At 49.3% G+C, this 6,000-nt stretch overlaps 1 protein-coding gene across 1 annotated transcript in view; it reads right to left on the minus strand.

Annotated features, from left to right (window-relative positions):
• LATS2 (large tumor suppressor kinase 2) overlaps positions 1 to 3,071 on the minus strand; it is a 34,530-nt gene extending 31,459 nt beyond the window's left edge. The window contains exon 1 of the mRNA XM_018056548.1: positions 2,950 to 3,071. The gene's annotated coding sequence lies outside the window, so the exon portion shown is untranslated. The remainder of the gene's footprint in view (positions 1 to 2,949) is intronic.

The raw sequence follows: 6,000 nt of genomic DNA on the forward strand, positions 1-6,000 counted from the left end.
ATGTGTCAAATGCTGTGCTGGACTGTACGTCAGGTTACCCAGGTAAGACAGAGCCTCACCTCCAAGTAAGTTTCAGACCCAGGGAAAAGAAACCACCACATGCCTTACTGGCTTTATACACGACATCGGTATGATATATATATACACAGACATCCGTGTGTGTGTATACCGACACACAGACACACACATTATGAACAGCAGCATAAAAACCATCGAGCTATAGAAGTCTGTACCCAAGACCACCATGCGGAATGGGCAAGAAACGTACGGTCTATTCTGTGCAGCACTCCTCACAGCAAGCAACCCAGCAAGTGAGTCTCCTGTGTTCTTTCCACGCTCCAGCAGGGCTTCCACTCTTTGAGAAGCGTTGCCTCCTTCCAACACCCTCCTTTCCCAGGGTCAGACACTTCCTGGCCAGGGCTCTGACCACCTGAGCCACTGCTGTGGACAGAGGTGACCGTCACTGTCCCCGGAATCCCAGTGACCAGGCCTATTCAGAGACCTCTCAGAGAAAGGGTAGTGTCACCAAAGCTGGAAAGGGGAAAGGGCTGACATTGGACGGAGGAAGTGTGAAGCTATTCCTGGAGCCTGGGACTTCCTGTGAAAAGGCTAAAACGCAGAAGAGAAAGAGGGAGATAACTGTGGGTGTGTGTTGGGGGAGGTACCCTCTGGGTCAATTTAATGAAAACACAGGAGTGGCACTCCTGTGAAGCAGGACAGGACTGAGTTAATGAGTAAGGAAAAAGCCAGTCCTCAGCACTCCAGCTCAAGATCACCGCCTGGAGTCACGACCCCAAACGGAGACCCACTCCATTGAAAAGCCAACTTACATCCTCAGAAAGGTTCTCACCATCCCAACTGCATTTAGAGACTACAGGATCTGCCTGGTACCACAAAATCAGAGCAGTTAATAATAAATGCAAACCAATGCTACAAAATATGAGTGTTCACTTATCTTGCAGAAGAATTCCTATGAAAGTCAAATATTGGCACACAGGCAATAAGTAAAAAAAAAAACACCTGTCACTACTAGGTTGACAGATGGCAAGAGATACAAAGTTTTCCTAGAGTGAATGGCAAACACTGAACAATGTCAGAGTCAAATTCCCACCCTAATTTTAGCATTGTAACTGTTCTCTCTCTGTCCAAGGGTATCAACCTTTGCTGGCTTTAAAGCAACCAACAGGAAAGTGAGCAGCAAAGCAGGCTACCTACCTTCAGGCCCCAGCAGCCTCTACAGGTGCTGCTGTGATAAGACCCAACCCCATCTCCACAAGGAGCAGCAGCCACCCACACACAATGGGGCTGGGGACCCTGGACTGGTGAGGATGGACCGGTCTTTAAAAAGGAAGGAGATTCAGAGTTTTTTTTACAGCAGATTTACAGTCAAAACAAAGTAAATGCAGGGAATTGATCTTCTTTCTTCAAACCCATCATTCTTTTAAAAATCAGTGAAGAACATTATTTAGAAGTTTCACATTATTATGACCATGAAATAAAATATAAAAGCAGCTTTTCAAAAACTACGTTAATCTGTTTTTTCCAATACAAATCAGAACACCTCCCCCCAAAGTTCCCCAAATCTTTCCTGTGAGTTTACGGGGTATTTATCAGCTTCAACACCTCTCCCCACCCCCAGCCCACACATGCAGTGAGGTTTAGGAGACCAGAGCTGGCTATTTACAACAAGATATTCAAAATAACAAGGCATCTTATGGTAAAAACATCCCCCCACCCCAAAGGAAAGTTCCTCCCACCAACCCGGGGATTTGCTAAGGAAAGAAAGAAATACGTACAGCTAAGTCAAAACTACTTCAAGTCAGATGGAGAGCTGCAAGAACTCTCTCCAGTTCAAAAATTTCAAGATTCTAGTAATTCACCTTAATAATTTTTCATGACAGCTTCTGCTCTGATATGTTATTCAATAAACTGCTTGACTTCTTGAGATTTATTAAATGTTCAGCAATTTTAATTTCAAAGGAATGCTGGTATATTCACTAAACAGTGACCAAATTTTATGAGGTTGAATAACACAGTGTCTTGTTAATTATAATTTAAAACAGACTTTCTTAAACAGTCTGTGCATTCTTATTTTGAAGATTTTCCTTTTACTGCCTTAATACATTTGCTAAAAAAAAACAAAAAAAAAAAAACAAAAAACGGAAAAGATACAAAGCAGCCTAGTCTCTAGATTGAGCACTCAAAAATGGTGATCCATTGCAGGGAACGGAGCTTAAATTCAACTGAAAATATGGACCAAACTCTCCTTAGCACAATTTTCCTAATAATGCGCCAGGAGTTACTTTCTCCATTACTAAGGGAAGGCCTGTCAACTCCTGGGTTAAAATTTAAACTGAACACCTGTGTGAACAACACACATTTTGTGACTTTCCATTCAAGTTTCTTAGTAAAATGTGGCCAAACTTTCCTCTGAAAACGTACGTATTTGCTGAGCACTTTGGGAAGAGAGCTGCCTGGCCACTGACTCTACCTGCCAGGCGCTGGACCCCGTGAGGCCCCGGGCGAGGACTCCAGCCGGGATTCCAGCCCGGCGAGACCCTGGCCCCGCCGCCCGTGGACCGCACGCCCAGCGCACCGGTCGGGCCCGGCCGACGCCCGCGGGCCGGGCAGGTGTGCCACCCAGGCCCCGCCTGCCCCCGCCGGCGCCCCAGGACCGCGAGCCGGGTCGGAACCCGGCCCAGAGCCGGGCACGGGGGTCCCGGGAGGCCCGGCTTCGGACCGGGTCGGGGTGGGGGAGCTGGTGGGGGAGGGGCTGGCCCGGGGGCGCGGCCCGGCCGGAGCGGGGCGAAGCCTCGGCTGGGAACCACCGCCCGCGGGGCCGAGGGGCTGGGGCCGAGGCGGTCCGACGGCGCGGACACCCCACCCCGGCCGAGCGCGCAGCCCCGCCCGCCGCCCCGTCCCGGGTCTGGATCCCACCTCCCCGCTCACCTCGCGCCGTCTACGCCGTCCGCGGCCGCCTGGCCCGCGCCTCCGGGGCCTCGCTGGGGACGCCGAGGCCGGGGGCGGCCAGCGGGCGGGGACACGGGGCGCCGGCGGGCTGGCGGGCGGGCGGCCCCATCTTCCGGCGCGAGCGCCGCGGCCCAGCGCGCAGCCCGAGCGGGACATTCGCTACATTGTTGGCATTCCTGGGCCGTCACGTGACCGTCGCGTCAGCGCCACCCCGCCCAGCTCCCCGCGGCGGCGGCGGCGGCCCCGCCTCGACCCCGCCCCTGCCTCGACCCCGCCCCTCTCCGGCCCCGCCCCCACAGCCAACCCCGTCCCGCCCCCCACAGCGGCGGCCCCGCCTCACAGCCAGCCCGGTCCCGCCCCCAGCCAACCCGGTCCCGCCCACGCCGGCCCCGCCTCCCCCGCGTCAGGCTCCGGACTATCCGCGAGGGCCCGCCGGCCCCGCCCCGCCCTCCCGCTCAGCTCCTAGGGGGAGGCCAGATCCAGGCACCTGCGCCCCGCCCAGCCCCTCACCTGGACGCGGGCCTCAGCCCTCACCTGCGCTCGGCCCGGGCCGGCCCCCTCCTCGCTTCGTGTGCGGGAAAAGGTCCTTCCCTTGCTCTGTCCTCGACGACAGAAACAGAACTAAATAAAACAAATAGGCTGTAAATAAAATGGACTTTACAATTTATGAGTGAAACACCTAATCAAATTTTGGAATTGTTTGCAATAGTGAAAAATCAGGAAGAACCTAAAAGTCCAGCCGTGGGGAACAGTGGGGAAATAAAATATGTAAAATAGCTCAGTGAAACGTGAGTGTAGATAGACTTCAAAAATCATTGCAGAGGGGAGAAAAGCGAGGTGCAGAACTATATATACAATACAACAGCGTGTTTATAAATAAACCAAATGTCGCAGAACCAATACTGATCAAGTACTGTATACTCGTACCAACAAGGACGGCAAGACATTCAAGCGGAAATCATGACAGCTGTGGCCGGGCAGCAAGGAGGCTGGAAACTGGTCTCAGGAGGAAACTGGGGGTGTCATCTTTCTCTCCAGTCTTTGCTTCTTTATTTGGAACAAACTGTCGGAATTTTAAAATTTGTTGATTCTCAGTGATTAGGTTCAATAATGTATGCTGTGTTATTATTCTTTGTGCCTTTTTAAAAAGTATCTTTTAAAATTTTTCACATAGACAGGAAACAAATTGGAAACAAGTTTCCAGAGAGAGTCTCACTTGAGGAAACTGATATAAAGTATAGGAGAATAGTTGTGTTTATTGACACAGAGTCAATCATTCTCTTGGGTTTTTTTTGAGGACCTACCATGAACCATCTGAGAAAGCACTGGCAACCCACTCCAGTACTCTTGCCTGGAAAATCCCATGGGGGAGCCTGGTAGGCTGCCGTCTATGGGGTCGCACAAAGTTGGACTCAACTGAAGCGGCTTAGCAGCAGCAGCAGCCATGAACCATGGATTAAACCAAACACTGTTGGTACCATAGTGAGCAGAACTACTTCATTTACCCACTGGCAGAACTTACACTCTCCTAGATGCATTCAAGAACTTAAGTGACAAAACAGCATACAGGATCTAATTTGGTTAAATGATATATGTATTTACATTTAAGCTATATACATAAAATATATATTATATGAGGGATTGGGGGCAGGAGGAGAAGGGGGCGACAGAGGATGAGATGGCTGGATGGCATCACGGACTCGATGGACATGAGTCTGAGTGAACTCCGGGAGATGGTGATGGACAGGGAGGCCTGGCGTGCTGCAATTCATGGGGCCGCAGAGTCGGACACGACTGAGCGACTGAACTGAAATGAACTGAAAATATATAACAGTGTATATCTGTGTGTGTGTGTATACATGTTTATACACATACATATGTGTGTGTGATTTTAAGTCCAGAAAACTATGCTGCCAAATATTGAAAATGATAGTCTCTGGACATAATGGTTCTGGGTGACTTTTGTCTTATAATTCCTGATAACTCTACATAGGACAAGTTTTTAAAAAACTGTTTAAATAATCATCCACGTAATGCATCCAGTTGAGAAGGGGAGAGAAGAGACAGGAAGCACAAGTTCTGCTGAGCACGAAGTCTGTGGTGGTGGCAACCTTGATGGATATAAATTTGATTAACATATGTATATACTATGTGTGTATACCAGGTGTTGCCCTACACTTGTGTATTATCTCAGTTGACCCTCCGGCTTAAAACTCAACATTCAAAAAACTAAGATCATGACATCCAGTCCCATCACTTCTTGGCAAATAGATGGGGAAACAATGGAAACAGTGACAGACTTTATTTTCTTGGGTTCCAAAATCATTCCAGATGGTGACTGCAGCCATGAAATTAAAAGACACTTGCTCCTTGGAAGAAAACCTATGACCAACCTAGACAGCATATTAAAAAGCAGAGACTTTACTTTGCCAACAAAGGTCCATCTAGTCAAAGCTATGGCTTTTCTAGTAGTCATGTATGGATGTTAGAGTTGGGCTCTAAAGAAAGCTGAGCACCAAAGAATTGATGCTTTTGAACTGTGGTGTTGGAGAAGACTCTTGAGAGTCCCTTGGACTGCAAGGAGATCCAACCAGTCCATCCTAAAGGAGATCAGTCCTGAATATTCATTGGAAGGACTGATGCTGAAGCTGAAACTCCAATACTTTGGCCACCTGATGTGAAGAAGTGACTCACTGGAAAAGACCCTGATGCTGGGAAAGATTGAAGGCAGGAGTAGAAAGGGATGGCAGAGGATGAGATGGTTGGATGGCATCACCAACTCAATGGACATGAGTTTGAGCAATCTCCAGGAAATGGTGAAGGACAGGGAAGGCCGGTGTACAGCAGTCCATGGGGTCACAGTCAGACACGACTGAGCAACTGAACAACAACTGTTATTAACCGCATTTTATAGAAGACCCTAAAACACAGAGAGCCCAACTAACTCACCAGAGATGAAGAGCTGGGAGTCCAGCCTTGGTGGATCTGATACCAGAGCTTGGAAACAGTGAATTATAAGGTGTATTCAGG

Source organism: Capra hircus, chromosome 12 (assembly GCF_001704415.2).
Source record: "Capra hircus breed San Clemente chromosome 12, ASM170441v1, whole genome shotgun sequence".
In the NCBI taxonomy this organism is placed as follows: Eukaryota; Metazoa; Chordata; class Mammalia; order Artiodactyla; family Bovidae; genus Capra; species Capra hircus.